Source organism: Thalassophryne amazonica, chromosome 3 (assembly GCF_902500255.1).
Source record: "Thalassophryne amazonica chromosome 3, fThaAma1.1, whole genome shotgun sequence".
NCBI lineage: Eukaryota > Metazoa > Chordata > Actinopteri > Batrachoidiformes > Batrachoididae > Thalassophryne > Thalassophryne amazonica.
The window spans coordinates 146,127,129-146,145,106 of record NC_047105.1 but is presented as its reverse complement, the minus strand read 5'-3'; positions in this window follow the sequence as shown (position 1 = coordinate 146,145,106).

Below are 17,978 nucleotides of genomic sequence, written 5' to 3'. Positions count from 1 at the left end.
TCAGCATCTCACAAACGAACATCACAAGGTCGAGTTCCCGGCAATTCTGCTTGAATCACACATGGCTTAAATGCAGAACGCCATCTCATTATCTGCTTCAGCTGAAAGTCTTTAAGGTTGCACGTGAGCATCATCCACAGGTGCTGCTTATCACGTTGATGAGGGTGAAGGACTCTTCTGCCAGCACCTTCACCACAGACAATAAATCAGTTTGCATGCCACCTGGAGAGCAAAGAAAAGAATAGAACACCAAAATGTCCAGCCAAACCCCCCCAACACACAACACCTTAATCTGTATAATCCCCATAAAATCGTCCCCGAAAGTCATATTAATTTTTCGAACGGTGTCCACCTGGAGGTCTCTCACAGTTTCTGGAAAAAAATTGATGCAGCAAAGCTCCAAATCGTTCAGACTGTTGCAAAAGTGTCGTGACACGGACCCACAACAGGGGGCGTTAATGAACGGACAATGGATAAGCCAAAAAGTAACAATTTAATGTTGTGAATCGCACAACAACGTACAGACAATAACAATATGGTGGACTGTCAATCATACACCAGGTGACATGTGGGCAGGCTCGACGATAGAAGACGCCTGGAGAGAGAAGAGCTGGATCCCCACACAGCTTCCAACACCAACGGAGCTGAAGAACACCGGAGCCGCCAAGCCCTGCGCCCCAGGTGGCCGTTGTCTTCAGCAGTCAGACCCGGTACTGCTGGCAGAGAACAGAGACAGTCCAGATGAGTGTGAGTTCGCACACTCAGTAATCCCACAGTCTGTATTAAGTAAAGGAGGGAAAACCTCCACCTCCAATCACACACACTCGTGCAGCTCCTGGTCAACCACTTATCTGAGTTGGGGTGTGAGGCGAAGCCGTCGCTGTCACACCAAACGCCAATCCCTCAGATAAGGACACACTCCAGGAAAACGGCTGAAACAGAAGTTCAGGTTATTACACACAAAGTGTCAGTCAGCAGAGAATTTACCTGAATGGTAGTTGATTTCTCGGCGAGGAGGTGGAGTTGCAGTCCGGTCTTTGTAGTGGTGGTGATGGGTGACAGCTTGTGTTGATTAATGACAGCTGTCACCTCCAGTAAAGCCGACGCCCTCTCGTGCTTGAAGCCCGCACTTCAAGCAGGGCGCCATCTTGTGGTGGTGGGCCAGCAGTACCTCCTCTTCAGCGGCCCACACAACACAGACATTTATTCGCAATAAAAATCCGCCGAGAGGGTGGACCACACCTCACTCAAAGCCTGCTCACAGGCGAATGACGCAACTGACAGGCATGAAAAAACTCACGCATGCGCACGAGGGTTCAAGCTTGTCTGACGCAATCACACGTGATTCAAATCCATATGGTTTTTTAAAAAAATAATAAGGTCGGATACTTTTCTAATAGAGCTCGTAATGTGGCGTAGTTTTCTATATGATTGGAGCATCTTTTAATTTTGACCACTGTGTAATTCTTCAATTAACCCCTACCTGGCTGCCTATTGAAAATTCAAGTGGCCAATCAGTTGTATTTAAAGAGTTCATGTCTATGGATTATTTGTGCTAAATTTGATGTTTGTATCACCATTTGCAGGATTCCACTCTAAATATTCTTTTATCTGCTACACTGTATATGAGATGTAAGATGCTGCTCCTCACTGTTTCTCAATTGCCCTCAAAAGTAATTTGTTTATTCCATTTCAAATACATTTTATTTATAAAATTATCTTCAATTATCTTATCTTCAAAATTCAGTTACAATTTGACAGAAGTACATTTGAGATGAAAACCTTGATTTGATGTTTTGGTGAAAGAAACTTTGGAATTTCAAATCAAATCAAATCAATTTTATTTATATAGCGCCAAATCACAACAAACAGCTGCCCCAAGGCGCTTTATATTGTAAGGCAAAAGCCATACAGTAATTACAGAAAAACCCCAACGGTCAAAACGACCCCCTATGAGCAAGCACTTGGCGACAGTGGGAAGCAAAAACTCCCTTTTAACAGGAAGAAACCTCCAGCAGAACCAGGCTCAGGGAGGGGCAGTCTTCTGCTGGGACTGGTTGGGGCTGAGGGGAGAGAATCAGGAAAAAGACATGCTGTGGAAGAGAGCAGAGATCAATCACTAATGATTAAATGCAGAGTGGTGCATACAGAGCAAAAAGAGAAAGAAACACTCAGTGCATCATGGGAACCCCCCAGCAGTCTAAGTCTATAGCAGCATAACTAAGGGATGGTTCAGGCTCACCTGATCCAGCCCTAACTATAAGCTTTAGCAAAAAGGAAAGTTTTAAGCTGAATCTTAAAAGTAGAGAGGGTGTCTGTCTCCCTGATCCGAATTGGGATCTGGTTCCAGAGGAGAGGAGCCTGAAAGCTGAAGGCTCTGCCTCCCATTCTACTCTTACAAACCCTAGGAACTACAAGTAAGCCTGCAGTCTAAGAGCAAAGCGCTCTATTGGGGTGATATGGTACTATGAGGTCCCTAAGATAAGATGGGACCTCATTATTCAAAACCTTATAAGTAAGAAGAAGAATTTTCAATTCTATTCTGGAATTAACAGGGAGCCAATGAAGAGAGGCCAATATGGGTGAGATATGCTCTCTCCTTCTAGTCCCCGTCAGTACTCTAGCTGCAGCATTTTGAATTAACTGAAGGCTTTTCAGGGAACTTTTAGGACAACCTGATAATAATGAATTACAATAGTCCAGCCTAGAGGAAATAAATGCATGAATTAGTTTTTCAGCATCACTCTGAGACAAGACCTTTCTAATTTTAGAGATATTGCGAAAATGCAAAAAAGCAGTCCTACATATTTGCTTAATATGCGCATTGAAGGACATATCCTGATCAAAAATGACTCCAAGATTTCTCACAGTATTACTAGAGGTCAGGGTAATGCCATCCAGAGTAAGGATCTGGTTAGACACCATGTTTCTAAGATTTGTGGGGCCAAGTACAATAACTTCAGTTTTATCTGAATTTAAAAGCAGGAAATTAGAGGTCATCCATGTCTTTATGTCTGAAAGACATTCCTGCAGTTTAACTAATTGGTGTGTGTCCTCTGGCTTCATGGATAGATAAAGCTGGGTATCATCTGCTGTTAAGCGCCTTGGGGCAACTGTTTGTTGTGATTTGGCGCTATATAAAAAAAAATTGATTGATTGATGCTGAGGATGGAGCCACCACGCAGGAGGAGAAGAGGGAGACCAAAGAGGAGGTTCATGGATGTGCTGAGAGAGGACATGCAGGTGGTTGGTGTGACAGAGGAAGATACAGAGGACAGGGTGAGATGGAAACAATTGATCTGCTGTGGCGACCCCTAACGGGAACAGCCGAAAGACGAAGAAGAAGAGAGCACCAAAAATAGTTAAAGTATTGTTAAACTCTCAAATTGAATTAGATTGGCCTAGACCTCATTTAATGGGTCACCAAAATAATTAACAGTATTAGGGTTTAATAATTATTCTTTGATTGGATATTATTCTAATCTCCTTGGGGCACCACTATTTAAAGCATAGGTACTTTAATTTAAACATTATAAATCATTGATTTATCAATCTCAAATGAATCAATCAGTCTCAATTTAATTAATCAGTCTCGGGTCTGAAAGTCTGATTTCTGCGATACGATTGACCAAGGGTTTCCTTCTGAACACAAAATGAACCACAGCAGAAATATTTACAATTTATTTACAAGTATACAAGAAATGAACAGTTTACTGGCATTTTGAGTGGACAGTTGAAAGAAAGGGAGATGAAGCTTAAAGACTTTAACTAAATCTGTGTTGTGTGGGCCGCTGAAGAGGAGGTACTGCTGGCCCACCACCACAAGATGGCACCCTGCTTGAAGTGCGGGCTTCAAGCACGAGAGGGCGTCGGAGCGACCAGGAGTGACAGCTGTCACTCATCATCCGTACCAGCTGTCACTCATCCACTACTCATCACCACCACCATAAAGGCCGGACTGCAACTCCACCTCCCCGCCGAGAAATCAACTACCAATCAGGTAATTTTCTCTGCTGATTCAAAACATTGAGTAATAATCTGAATTTCTTTGCAGCCGTTTTCCTGTGGTGTGTCCTTATCTGTGGGATTGGCGTTTGGTGTGATCAGCGACGGCTTCGCTTCACACCCCATCCAGATAAGTGGTTAGACAGGAGCTGCATGAGTGTGTGATTGGAGGTGGAGGTGTTCCCTCCTTTACTGAATACAGACTGTGGGATTACTGAGTGTGTGACCTCACACTCATCTGGACTGTCTCTGTTCTCTGCCAGCAGTACCGGGTCTGACTGCTGAAGACAGCGGCCACCTGGGGCGCAGGGCTTGGCGGCTCCGGTGTTCTTCAGCTCCGTTGGCGGTGGAAGCTGTGTGGATCCGGCTTTTCTCTCGCCAGGCGTCTTCTATCGTTATTGTCTGTACATCGTTGTGTGATTCACAACATTAAATTGTTACTTTTTGGCTTATCCATTGTCCGTTCATTAACGCCCCCTGTTGTGGGTCCGTGACACGACACTTTCACAACAGGATTTCTCGGCCAGCGTCATGGATCCCGAGGGGCGTCAACCATCGCTTGAACTGCCAATGGAAGAGCGAGGTGCACAGGCGCCAGCAGGAGGCGTGTTGGGTGAGCTGCAGCACATCTTAACCGCCTTTACCGCGCAGTTGGATTTAATTACCGAGCAGAGCAGTGTTCTCAATCGTAGGATGGAGGCTCTCACCGCCCAGGTGGAAGCGCGTGCTCAGGGCGCTGCTGCAGCACCTCCTCCTGCTGACCGTGTGCCAGAAACAGACATTCCGCTGGTCGTTCAACGAACCCCCCCACCTTCCCCTGAAGCATACATAAGCCCTCCGGAGCCATACGGAGGCTGTGTGGAGACGTGCGCGGACTTCTTGATGCAGTGCTCGCTCGTCTTTTCACAGCGTCCCATCATGTACGCAGCAGACGCCAGCCGGGTGGCTTATGTGATCAATTTGCTTCGAGGAGAGGCACGCGCCTGGGCTACGGCGCTTTGGGAGCAGAATTCACGGCTCCTATGGGTTTATACTGAGTTTGTGAGGGAGTTCCGACAGGTGTTCGACCACCCTCATAGAGGCGAGACCGCTTCAAGTGTGCTGCTGTCAATACGGCAGGGGCGTCGGAGCGCAGCGAAGTATGCAGTCGACTTCCGCATCGCGGCAGCGCGAGCCAGCTAGAATGCTGTTGCGCTCCGCGCCGCCTTTGTAAATGGACTGTCTCTGCTCCTTAAGGAGCACCTGGTGGCAAAGGACGAGCCGCGGGATTTAGATGGGCTTATCGACCTGGTTATACGGTTAGACAACCGATTAACGGAACACCGACGGGAACGAGGCGAGGGGCGTGGCCAGGCACAAGCCGATCCTCTTCCTCCCGGGTCCGAAAGGAAGCCGACTTCCCCACGCTCCACTGCCAGGGCTCTCTACGTGACAACAGCTCCCCCTGCTGACGTTGCTATGGAAACGAGCAGGGCCAAAAAACGATCAGTTCAGAGACAAAGGAGGCTGATCCGGGGAGAGTGTTTTCTCTGCAGCTCTACCGAGCACATACACAGAGAATGCCCCAAACGGTCAAAACAACAGCACTCGTCCTTAGAGACTGGGCTAAGGGTGGGTCACAACACCCACGTGGGGAAACCCCGACGATCTGCACGAATCCCAGTCACGATCCTGAGTGGGGATCTAACCCTTCACGCCCCAGCACTGGTGGTCACGGGGTCAGAGGGGAATCTGCTGGATAGCAGATGGGCAAAGGAGGTTGGGCTCCTTCTAGTCGCCTTACCGTCACCATTGTCGGTGCGGGCGCTAGATGGCACCCTTCTTCCACTAATCACACACCAGACACAGCCAGTGATGTTGGTGGTGTCTGGGAATCACAGGGAGGAGATTGTGTTTTATGTAACACCTTCTACCTCCCGAGTGATTTTGGGTTTTCCATGGGTGTTAAAACACAATCCCCGGATTGATTGGCTGTCTGGGGTTGTGGTTCAGTGGAGCGAAACCTGCCACCAGGAGTGTTTAGGATCCTCGGTTCCACCCGGTGTGACTGCTAAGGAGGAGGTTTGGTACCACGACCTTGCTGACATCTTCAGCAAGGATCTGGCACTCACGCTGCCCCTGCACCATCCGTACGATTGTGCCATTGATTTGATACCGGGCGCTGAGTACCCGTCCAGCAGGCTGTACAACCTCTCACGTCCGGAACGCGAATCAATGGAGACCTACATCCGGGACTCGTTAGCTGCCGGGTTGATCCGGAACTCCACGTCCCTGATGGGTGCTGGTTTCTTTTTTGTGGGCAAGAAGGACGGCGGACTCCGTCCATGCATTGATTACAGAGGGCTGAACGAGATCACGGTTCGCAACCGATACCCGTTACCTCTGTTGGATTCAGTGTTCACGCCCCAGCATGGAGCCCAAATTTTCACAAAATTGGATCTTAGGAATGCTTATCACCTGGTTCGGATCCGGGAGGGAGACGAGTGGAAGACGGCATTTAACCCCCCGTTAGGTCACTTTGAGTACCTGGTAATACCGTTCAGCCTCACCAATGCGCCCGCGACGTTCCAAGCATTGGTTAATGACGTCTTGCGGGACTTCCTGCATCGGTTTGTCTTCGTATATCTAGACGATATACTCATCTTTTCTCCGGATCCTGAGACCCATGTCAAGCATGTACGTCAGGTCCTACAGCGGTTGTTGGAGAACCGGCTGTTTTGTGAAGGGCGAGAAGTGTGAGTTCCACCGCACTTCCTTGTCCTTCTTGGGGTTCATCATCTCCTCCAACTCCGTCGCCCCTGATCCGGCCAAGGTTGCTGCGGTGAGAGATTGGCCCCAACCAACGAACCGTAGGAAACTACAACAGTTCCTCGGTTTTGCAAATTTCTACCGGAGGTTCATCAAGGGCTACAGTCAGGTAGTTAGCCCCCTGACAGCCCTGACCTCCACAAAGTCCCCTTCACCTGGTCGGATCGGTGCGAAGCCGCGTTTAGGGAGTTGAAACGCCGGTTCTCGACTGCACCGGTTCTGGTGCAGCCCAATCCCAAGCGCCAGTTTGTTGTTGAAGTGGATGCCTCTGACTCAGGGATAGGAGCCGTGCTGTCCCAGAGCGGGGAGTCCGACAAGGTTCTCCATCCATGTGCCTACTTTTCCCGCAGGTTGACCCCAGCTGAACGGAACTATGACGTCGGCAATCGGGAACTTCTTGCGGTGAAGGAGGCTATTGAGGAGTGGAGACACCTGTTGGAGGGAGCATCGGTACCATTTACGGTTTTCACGGACCATCGGAACCTGGAGTACATCCGGACCGCGAAGCGTCTGAACCCCAGGCAAGCCCGCTGGTCGCTGTTCTTCAGGCGTTTTGACTTCCGGATCACCTACCGCCTCGGGACAAAGAACCAATGATCTGACGCCCTGTCCCGGGTGCACGAAGAGGAGGTCAAGACCGAGCTGTCAGACCCCCCTGAAACCATCATCCCCGAGTCCACTGTCGTGGCCGCCCTTACCTGGGACGTGGAGAAGACCGTCCGGGAGGCCCTGACATGGAGCCCGGACCCGGGGACAGGTCCGAAGAACAAACTGTACGTCCCACCAGAGGCCAGGGCTGCGGTCCTTGACTTCTGTCATGGTTCCAAGCTCTCCTGTCACCCAGGGGTGCGAAGCACCATGGCAGTGGTCCGGCAGCGCTTCTGGTGGGCGTCTATGGAAGCCGACGTCCGGGAGTATGTCCAGGCCTGCGCCACCTGTGCCAGGGGCAAAGCCGACCACCACAAGGCCCAAGGCCTCCTCCAGCCTCTGCCTGTGCCTCGTTGCCCCTGGTCTCATATCGGCCTGGACTTTGTCACGGGCCTCCCGCCGTCCCAGGGAAACACCACCATCTTAACGATAGTGGACCGGTTCTCCAAGGCGGCCCACTTCGTGGCCATCCCGAAGCTCCCGACGGCCCAGGAGACTGCAGACCTCCTGGTCCACCACGTCGTGCGTCTGCATGGGATTCCATCAGACATTGTCTCGGATCGTAGTCCTCAGTTCTCCTCCCAGGTCTGGCGGAGTTTCTGTAGGGAACTGGGGGCCACCGTCAGTCTCTCATCTGGGTACCACCCCCAGACGAACAGGCAGGCAGAGCGGACTAACCAGGAACTGGAGCAGGCCCTCCGCTGCGTGACCTCCGCGCACCCGACGGCCTGGAGTGACCATCTGGCCTGGATCGAGTACGCTCATAACAGCCAAGTCTCATCTGCCACCGGCCTCTCCCTGTTTGAAGTGTGTTTGGGGTACCAGCCCCCATTGTTCCCGCTAGTGGAGGGAGAGGTCGGGGTGCCCTCAGTCCAGGCCCATCTGAGAAGGGGCCGTCGGGTGTGGCGTACCGCACGCTCTGCCCTGCTCAAAGCCCGGACGAGGGCCAAGAACCATGCAGACCGCCGGCGTGCCCCGGCCCCTGCGTATCAGCCTGGGCAGGAGGTTTGGCTTTCCACAAAGGACATTCCCCTGCAAGTGGAATCCCAGAAGTTGAAGGACAGATACATTGGACCTTTCCCCATACTCAAGATCCTCAGTCCAGCCGCAGTGAAGCTGAAGCTGCCAGCTTCACTGCGGATCCACCCGGTTTTCCATGTGTCACGCATCAAACCTCACCACGTTTCACCCCTCTGTACCCCCGGACCGGCGCCGCCTCCTGCCCGGATCATCGATGGGGAGCTGGCTTGGACCGTGCGCCGGCTCCTGGATGTCCGTCGGAAGGGCCGGGGGTTCCAGTATTTGGTGGACTGGGAGGGGTATGGACCCGAAGAACGCTCCTGGGTGAAGAGGAGCTTCATCCTGGACCCGGCCCTCCTGGCCGACTTCTACCGGTGGCACCCGGACAAGCCTGGTCGGGCGCCAGGAGGCGCCCGTTGAGGGGGGGTCCTGTTGTGTGGGCCGCTGAAGAGGAGGTACTGCAGGCCCACCACCACAAGATGGCACCCTGCTTGAAGTGCGGGCTTCAAGCACGAGAGGGCGTCGGAGCGACCAGGAGTGACAGCTGTCACTCATCATCCGTACCAGCTGTCACTCATCCACTACTCATCACCACCACCATAAAGGCCAGACTGCAACTCCACCTCCCCGCCGAGAAATCAACTACCACTCAGGTAATTTTCTCTGCTGATTCAAAACATTGAGTAATAATCTGAATTTCTTTGTAGCCGTTTTCCTGTGGTGTGTCCTTATCTGTGGGATTGGCGTTTGGTGTGATCAGCGACGGCTTCGCTTCACACCCCATCCAGATAAGTGGTTAGACAGGAGCTGCACGAGTGTGTGATTGGAGGTGGAGGTGTTCCCTCCTTTACTGAATACAGACTGTGGGATTACTGAGTGTGCGACCTCACACTCATCTGGACTGTCTCTGTTCTCTGCCAGCAGTACCGGGTCTGACTGCTAAAGACAGCGGCCACCTGGGGCGCAGGGCTTGGCGGCTCCGGTGTTCTTCAGCTCCGTTGGCGGTGGAAGCTGTGTGGATCCGGCTTTTCTCTCGCCAGGCGTCTTCTATCATCGAGCCTGCCCACACGTCACCTGGTGTATGATTGACAGTCACTGTATTGTTATTGTCTGTACATCGTTGTGTGATTCACAACATTAAATTGTTACCTTTTGGCTTATCCATTGTCCGTTCATTAACGCCCCCTGTTGTGGGTCCATGACACGACACTTTCACAACAATCTGATTCGAATTTAGTAATGAAATTTGAAGCCAATTATTTTTTAAGAAAATTATTAAACAAATATACGAGGTCTGTTAGAAAAGTATCCGACCTTTTTATTTTTTTCAAAAACCTGATGGATTTGAATCACGTGTGCTTGCATGAGCCAACCTTCAACCTTCGTGCGCATGCGTGAATTTTTTCACGCCTCTCGATTGCGTCATTTGCTTGTATGGGAGGAGTCTCTTGTAATTTTTTCTTTACAAGGAAATGGCGGAACGACTGGAGTAGCGCGACTACAGCAAAATTCATGCCGATGGCTTGGGCACGAAGCTGATGGCGGAACAAAAGCGCCACCGTGTTGAAGTCTCACAGGACATGTTGTGACATGCTCACCTCTTCCACAATTTCTCGGATAGTCACACGACTGAAAGGTCACCGAAAGCCGTCTGAATCTTCCAAATGGTGGAAGAGGTGAGCATGTCACAACATGTCCTGTGAGACTTCCAAACGATGGCGCTTTTGTTCCGCCATCAGCTTCGTGCCGAAGCCATCGGCATGAATTTTGCTGCAACTCTTTTCATGGCCAAATCTTCTGTCACAGTGGAATGTGCCGAAAAAGTGCTGATTTCTCGGATAGTCACACGACGGTCCCGCATCACCACAACGTTCACTTTGGAAATGATCTGGTCATTTCAGCATGTTGATGGCCGACCAGAGCGTGGCTCGCTCTCCACCGTTGTGCGGCCGTCTTTAAACCGGTTGTACCGCTCCTTAATCTGTGTGATGTCCATAGCATCATCAACAAAAGCCGTCTGAATAATCCGAATGGTTTCCACCTGGCTGTCGCCCAGTTTCTGGCAAAATTTGATGCAGTCGCACTGCTACAGTCGTTCCGCCATTTCCTTGCAAAGATAAAACGATGAGAGACTACACCCATCCTCACACAAAGGCTGCTTACAAGCAAATGACGCAATCGACAGGCGTGAAAAAATTCACGCATGCGCACGAAGGTTCAAGGTTGGCTCATGCAAGCACACATGATTCAAATCCATCAGGTTTTTGAAAAAAATAAAAGGTCGGATACTTTTCTAACAGACCTCGTATTGGGTCAGGGTTAACTCAGTGGTCTCCCCAGGTGATCCCAAGACTTCAGCCAAGGCTTCAACGTCGGCTGGCTTTACCAGCAGGATGGCTGATGGACTGAAATCAGCTCTGTCGTCAGCTTGCTGGACCCCAGAGGTGGAAGGCGTTTGTTGAAAATGGGTTCTGGTAGCTTTTAAAAAGTTTGTTGGAGCCAGATTAAAAGTCTTTGTGAATTTAGAAAAAAAGATAAAACTTTAAGAGCAGCGTTGTACAGAAAAGGAAAGTTGCTTTTCTGTAAATTCTCTATTATTTTGAAAAATTCAGATCGGAAGTTCTCTTAAAAGTTCAAAAGGCTTGACGAACCTTAAAAACATTATCAAAGAATAACGATGAATGAAGGAATGAATGAAGCCACGTGGTAGCTTAGCATAGCTTAGCTTGGGGCCTTGTTGACCCAAAATTAAAGTTAAGCATTTCAAGAAAGGAAGAGAGAAGAGTTGCAGGAGGGTTGCAGGCAGAAGGGCAGAAGAAACTGTGTTCTAAACTTTTTTAAAGGCGACTTATGTCAATAAACTCCACCCCTTTAGGGTGTGTAACTTTACAGAAACTTCATGTCCTCAGAAAGTCAGACAAAAATGATTCAATTATTTAAACCATTAACCCTCTGGGGTCCGAGGGCATTTTTTGGACAGTTCACTCGCCTGGCATAAATCTCATTATTGTGTGATCACTTTGCTGTGTACACTAGGGCATGTCAGCTAACCACCGACTGACCGACAGCTGGACATGACCGTGCAACGCAAGGTATTACATTAACCCTCTGGGGTCCGAGGGCATTTTTTGGACAGTTCACTCGCCTGGCATAAATGTTTTATTATTGCTGTTAACAGCTCTTCCCTGCATCCCACAATCAAGTTTTATGTCTCTTTGTTTCAGGACAACCTGTACTTTCAGAATATATATGCTATAGTGGTGTTTTATAAATGTAATAAATGTCTACAATCAGAAATAAGAAAGGAAAAAGTAAAGCGGAAATATTTTTCCACACATTTCTTCAAAACACACAGCAAACTATAATAAACAACGGTTTTGACACTTTATAAAGGTAATTTGGACTCTTGTGTGAAAGACTGTACAACAAAAAGGTTCAAACAATGAACAATATATAACAATATATTTTGAACAATATATACAAAATGGTCTATGCGTTTTGTTTGTCTTCATCTCAAAGCAATTTCTGTCTGCTATTACACAAAGGTCACATCACATACTTTTACTTCCACTGTGTTTTGGAGTGTTCTGTCCTGCTCTGGAAGCAGCTTTGACACTTTGGCCCATTTACACTCTGAGCCCCACTGTTATCAAAACATGGATAAGTCAGAAACATCACATTTAACACACATCAATTGCAAGGAACACATATCAATTAAATGGAATACATGCAAAGCATTTGCTTGGTTAATCAATACAAAAAACATTACAAGTTTTGATATATGAATAAAAGAATGCTGATTCAATTTTTATTTTAAGCAAATGTCTTTTCCTTCACTTAGACCTAAAGATAGATGGTTGTCAAGACTCAAAGTTTATGGCCATGTCTTATCACGGGAGAGATCCTCTTGCACTGTTTGGAGAGGTTCTGGCCTTGATGTGAGGCCATAAAGGAGGATTCTTCTGGCCTGGAAAATTTCAGATTCTGACGTGAAGCAATTATAATGTCATGTAATTCACAATGACCGAAACTTAACCGATAAGCAAGCAAGCTTTGAAGAACTCTGAGTTTCAGGTCTGTTGTGCTGGGGGCCCACACTGTGGCCCACAGGGGGGTGTCTCAAAAGCTTATCCCCAGATGAGCCCAGGAATTTCAAAGTCTCAGCAGTCAACAGTCTCTTTCCTCAGTTCAAAACCTCAGGTTTTTGTTGAGAAAGCATTAATGTATTTTTTTTAATTAGGGCAAATTGAGGCCATGTGCTACACCTGGGTTTCGATGTCCTGTGTTTCTGTCACCTGGGTTTTAGTGTCCTGGGTTACTGTCTCCAGGGTTTTAGTGCCCTGGGTTTCTATCTCCTGGGTTTCTATCTCTTGGGTTTCTGTCTCCTCTGTGTCACTCTCCTGGGTTTGTATCGCTTGGGTTTCTATCTCCTCGGATACTGTCTCTTCGGTTTGAGTCTCCTGGGGTTCTACCTCCTGGGTTTCTGTCTTCTGGGTTTCTGTCTCCTGGATTTCAGTCTCTTGGGTTTTTTTCTCCCGAGTTTCTATCTCCTGGGGTTCCGTGTCCCGTGTTTCTGCCTCGTGAATTTCTATCTCCTGGGTTTCAGTGTCCTGGATTTCTGTCTTCGGGGTTTTAGTGTCCTGGGTTGTCTCCTGGGTTTCTGTGAGTTTCACTCTCCTTGGTTTCAGTCTCCTGGGTTTCTATATCTTGACTTTCTATGTCCTTGATATCTGTCTCCTGGGTTTCTGTCTGCTGCATTTCTGCCTCCTGGGTTTTAGTCTCTTGGGCTTCTATCTCCTGGGTTTCTTTCTCCTGGGTTTTTGTCTCATGAGTTTCTATCTCCTGGGGTTCTGTCTTCTGGGTTTCAGTCTCTTGGGTTTATGTCTCCTCGGTGTCACTCTCCTGGGTTTCTACCGCTTGGATTTCTTTCTCCTCGGATACTATCTCTTCAGTTTCAGTCTCCTGGGGTTCTACCTCCTGGGTTTCTGTCTTCTGGGTTTCTGTCTCCTGGATTTCAGTCTCTTGGGTTTTTTTCTCCCGAGTCTCTATCTCCTGGGGTTCTGTGTCCCGTGTTTCTGCCTCGTGAATTTCTATCTCCTGGGTTTCAGTGTCCTGGATTTCTGTCTTCGGGGTTTTAGTGTCCTGGGTTGTCTCCTGGGTTTCTGTGAGTTTCACTCTCCTTGGTTTCAGTCTCCTGGGTTTCTATATCTTGACTTTCTATGTCCTTGATATCTGTCTACTGGGTTTCTGTCTGCTGCATTTCTGCCTCCTGGGTTTTAGTCTCTTGGGCTTCTATCTCCTGGGTTTTTGTCTCATGAGTTTCTATCTCCTAGGGTTCTGTCTTCTGGGTTTCAGTCTCTTGGGTTTCTGTCTCCTCGGTGTCACTCTCCTGGGTTTCTATCGCTTGGGTTTCTATCTCCTCTGATACTGTCTCTTCGGTTTCAGTCTCCTGGGGTTCTACCTCCTGGGTTTCTGTCTACTGGGTTTCTATCTCCTGGGTTTCTTTCTCCTGGGTTTTTGTCTCATGAGTTTCTATCTCCTGGGGTTCTGTCTTCTGGGATTCAGTCTCTTGGGTTTATGTCTCCTGAGTTTCTATCTCCTGGGTTTCTGTGTCCCGTGTTTCTGGCTCCTGGGTTTCAGTGTCCTGGGTTGTCTCCTGGGTCTCTGTCTCCTGAGTTTCACTCTCCTTGGTTTCAGTCTCTTGGGTTTCTATATCTTGACTTTCTATGTCCTTGATATCTGTCTCCTGGGTTTCTGTCTGCTGCATTTCTGCCTCCTGGGTTTTAGTCTCTTGGCTTCTCTCTCCTGGGTTTCTTTCTCCTGGGTTTTTGTCTCATGAGTTTCTATCTCCTGGGGTTCTGTCTTCTGGGTTTCAGTCTCTTGGGTTTATGTCTCCTCGGTGTCACTCTCCTGGGTTTCTACCGCTTGGATTTCTTTCTCCTTGGATACTGTATCTTCAGTTTCAGTCTCCTGGGGTTCTACCTCATGGGTTTCTGTCTTCTGGGTTTCTGTATCCTGGATTTCAGTCTCTTGGGTTTCTGTGTCCCATGTTTCTGTCTCCCGGGTTTCTGCCTCCTGAATTTCTATCTCCTGGGTTTCAGTCTCCTGGGTTTCTGTCTTCTGGGTTTTAGTGTCCTGGGTTGTCTCCTCGATTTCTATATCTTGACTTTCTATGTCTTTGATATCTGTCTCCTGGGTTTCTGTCTGCTGCATTTCTGCCTCCTGGGCTTTAGTCTCTTGGGCTTCTATCTCCTGGGTTTCTTTCTCCTGGGTTTTTGTCTCATGAGTTTTTATCTCCTGGGGTTCTGTCTTCTGTGTTTCAGTGTCTTTGGTTTCTGTCTCTTGGGTTTCTGTATCATGGGTTTCTGCCTCCTGGGTTTGAGCCTCCTGGGTTTCAGTGTCCTTGGTTTCTGTCTCCTGGGTTTCTATCTCCTGGGTTTCTGTCTCCTGGATTTCTGCCTCCTGGGTTTCACTCTCCTGGGTTTCTGTTTACTGAGTTTCAGTCTCTTGGGTTTCTGTTTCCTGGGTTCCAGTCTCCTTGGTTTCAGTCTCCTGGGATTCTATCTCTTGGGTTCTAGTGCCCTGGGTTTCTGTCACGTGGGTTTTTGTGGATCCAAACTTCTTCCCTTTACTGATGATCGATGCCACTGTGCTCATTGAAAAATTCAATGCAGTAGAAATTGTTCTGTACCCTTGACTAGATCTGGGCCTTGAGACAATCGTGTCTCAGAGGTCTACACTTGTCTGAGGTCTACACTTCTCTTCACTCTGTACACCTCGTACATCTGCTACAATGAGCTGGACAATGCCAGTCACCCTCTGCTCACCATCATCAGCAACCAGAAGAGCCTCTTCAGCCACAGACTGCTCCTTCCCAAGTGCAGGACCAACAGACTGAAAAACGCCTTTATCCTTCAGGCCATCAAACTGTACAACTCCTCACTCAGGGGGAGGAGGAGTAACAGGAAGACAGAGGACAGGAAAGAGAGGACCAGTAGCTGCCAAAGACAGCATTGACTAATATTTCTGGTATTTCTATTTATATTTACCTTTTGCAAATTGTTTTTCTTTTTTTATTTCTACATTTGATACTCTGTGTGTTTCATACCCTGTGTGCTGCTATACAATGCTGCTGGAGCCTCAGTTTCCCTGAGGGAGTCTTCCCAAGCAATTAATAAAGGTTCATATAATGGCTGACTGGATCCTTGTCATTTCATTGGTGCTTTGTATGTCACATTACATGGATTATTCATCGCATTTATGTTGCATTGCATTTGTAGTGTAGTTTGGTTCCATTTAGAGTGCAAATTTAATTTAATTTAATTTAAAGTGCGCTGTAACTAGGTTTAAGGATATGATTCCTTCTTTATGTTCTCTAATGCCATATACCAACACAGTGCAGAGTAGCTACCTAAACTCTGTAAGTGAGATAGAGTATCTCGTCAATAGTTTTACATCCTCATTGAAGACAACTTTGGATGCTGTAGCTCTTCTAAAAAAGAGAGCTTTAAATCAGAAGTGCCTGACTCCGTGGTATAACTCACAAACTCGTAGCTTAAAGCAGATAACCCGTAAGTTGGAGAGGAAATGGCGTCTCACTAATTTAGAAGATCTTCACTTAGCCTGGAAAAAGAGTCTGTTGCTCTATAAAAAAGCCCTCCATAAAGCTAGGACATCGTTCTACTCATCACTAATTGAAGAAAATAAGAACAACCCCAGGTTTCTTTTCAGCACTGTAGCCAGGCTGACAAAGAGTCAGAGCTCTATTGAGCTGAGTATTCCATTAACTTTAACTAGTAATGACTTCATGACTTTCTTTGCTAACAAAATTTTAACTATTAGAGAAAAAAATTACTCATAACCATCCCAAAGACGTATCGTTATCTTTGGCTGCTTTCAGTGATGCCGGTATTTGGTTAGACTCTTTCTCACTGATTGTTCGGTCTGAGTTATTTTCATTAGTTACTTCATCCAAACCATCAACATGTTTATTAGACCCCATTCCTACCAGGCTGCTCAAGGAAGCCCTACCATTATTTAATGCTTCGATCTTAAATATGATCAATCTATCTTTGTTAGTTGGCTATGTACCACAGGCTTTTAAGGTGGCAGTAATTAAACCATTACTTAAAAAGCCATCACTTGACCCAGGTATCTTAGCTAATTATAGGCCAATCTCCAACCTTCCTTTTCTCTCAAAAATTCTTGAAAGGGTAGTTGTAAAACAGCTAACTGATCATCTGCAGAGGAATGGTCTATTTGAAGAGTTTCAGTCAGGTTTTAGAATTCATCATAGTACAGAAACAGCATTAGTGAAGGTTACAAATGATCTTATGGCCTCGGACAGTGGACTCATCTCTGTGCTTGTTCTGTTAGACCTCAGTACTGCTTTTGATACTGTTGACCATAAAATTTTATTACAGAGATTAGAGCATGCCATAGGTATTAAAGGCACTGCGCTGCGGTGGTTTGAATCATATTTGTCTAATAGATTACAATTTGTTCATGTAAATGGGCAATCTTCTTCACAGACTAAAGTTAATTATGGAGTTCCACAAGGTTCTGTGCTAGGACCAATTTTATTCACTTTATACATGCTTCCCTTAGGCAGTATTATTAGACGGTATTGCTTAAATTTTCATTGTTACGCAGATGATACCCAGCTTTATCTAACCATGAAGCCAGAGGACACACACCAATTAGCTAAACTGCAGGATTGTCTTACAGACATAAAGACATGGATGACCTCTAATTTCCTGCTTTTAAACTCAGATAAAACTGAAGTTATTGTACTTGGCCCCACAAATCTTAGAAACATGGTGTCTAACCAGATCCTTACTCTGGATGGCATTACCCTGACCTCTAGTAATACTGTGAGAAATCTTGGAGTCATTTTTGATCAGGATATGTCATTCAAAGCGCATATTAAACAAATATGTAGGACTGCTTTTTTGTATTTACGCAATATCTCTAAAATCAGAAAGGTCTTGTCTCAGAGTGATGCTGAAAAACTAATTCATGAATGTATTTCCTCTAGGCTGGACTATTGTAATTCATTATTATCAGGTTGTCCTAAAAGTTCCCTAAAAAGCCTTCAGTTAATTCAAAATGCTGCAGCTAGAGTACTGACGGGGACTAGAAGGAGAGAGCATATCTCACCCATATTGGCCTCTCTTCATTGGCTTCCTGTTAATTCTAGAATAGAATTTAAAATTCTTCTTCTTACTTATAAGGTTTTGAATAATCAGGTCCCATCTTATCTTAGGGACCTCGTAGTACCATATCACCCCAATAGAGTGCTTCGCTCTCAGACTGCAGGCTTACTTGTAGTTCCTAGGGTTTGTAAGAGTAGAATGGGAGGCAGGAGCCTTCAGCTTTCAGGCTCCTCTCCTGTGGAACCAGCTCCCAATTCAGATCAGGGAGACAGACACCCTCTCTACTTTTAAGATTAGGCTTAAAACTTTCCTTTTTGCTAAAGCTTATAGTTAGGGCTGGAT